The sequence below is a fragment of the Octodon degus genome, unplaced genomic scaffold, assembly GCF_000260255.1.
Source record: "Octodon degus isolate 3935 unplaced genomic scaffold, OctDeg1.0 scaffold00164, whole genome shotgun sequence".
Lineage (NCBI taxonomy): Eukaryota > Metazoa > Chordata > Mammalia > Rodentia > Octodontidae > Octodon > Octodon degus.
Genome location: NW_004524740.1, coordinates 4,016,837 through 4,018,018, shown reverse-complemented (window position 1 = coordinate 4,018,018; position 1,182 = coordinate 4,016,837). Strand labels below are relative to the sequence as shown.

At 40.3% G+C, this 1,182-nt stretch overlaps 1 pseudogene; it reads right to left on the bottom strand.

Annotated features, from left to right (window-relative positions):
* The window catches only part of LOC101589878, a 70,855-nt pseudogene that overhangs the window by 37,151 nt on the left and 32,522 nt on the right, over positions 1-1,182 (bottom strand).

Below are 1,182 nucleotides of genomic sequence, written 5' to 3'. Positions count from 1 at the left end.
GCTTTTAGAAGACCAGCATGACAGGGATTCCAAGCATGGCCTAGTGTTACACATTGCTATCTTCAGTGCAGTTGCTTAGTCCACAGATATCAGCATATATAGTTAGTCAGGGGGAGAATCAAAAGAAGAAATAAAAATTGAAAGGTATAACACGACTAAATGGAAAGCGAGAATTTATGGATTAAACAACGAAGACAGGGCCAGGAGAAAAGCTAGGAAACATGGCAGGGGCAAAATCATCTCCAGTGACTTCTCCAGAGCTACTCCCTTCACCGTGAGGTGCCCTGAACTTTCCCAATTCAAATGTGGGCTTTTCAGCACTTTTGCTTTTCTAACAAAGACAGCATGAAGAGAATAAATAGACCAGCAAGCCTTTTCTATGTCTTTTCCATTGCTGTCTGGAATGTTTATTGACTACTTCCGTGAAGTCATTTATCTGCCCCTCTTGGGTCATGATTTCCACCCTCTTCTTCTGAATTTGGTGAACCCATTGATGCTGAGCATAATGGTGCTTCTATACTCTGTATCTGATTGGTGAGTTTTTTTAGTAGAACCAACACAGAACAAACAGAGCAAATAACCATCAGTAGTCTTGACATCAACATGAGCTCTGATCATGCTCTGCCATCTTTTGACACTGGAACACATTTTATTTCATCTACAAGCCTCTTATTTTACACTGATTTTGGTATCAGGAGGTACGCCCTTCCCTTTCTTCCACTTACTCATGTTTTCAGTTGATTTTCTCCGAGAAACTCAAATATGGCTCCTTCTCTATGTGGCCATGTCAAATCTCCTCTGGAACATTTTGCCACAGATAAGACTCATGCCGTGGAAGTTATCCAGGCAGTTTTGTCTTGAATATCTTCAGTAATTAGAGTTTTCTACATGCAACATCAGATAGATAAGGCTCACTTCAAACACACGACCTCTGAGCCCATCAGGGCCATGTTGGTGCCTTAAGCCCTGCTGATCAGGGTTTTTCCAGCATTTCTTTGCTTGATCTTAGCTAAAAGGGCGAGCAGTGATTTTGTCCAGTATTTCTTATATTGAACATAGCTGATGCCTTCGTGTCATACTAATCTTTTTTTACAAAATGGATTGGACACTTTCCTCTTGGCTCTGTTTTGTTTTGTTTTTTTCATGAATGAGGCTTTTTATTAACCCAGAATCTTTTTTTTT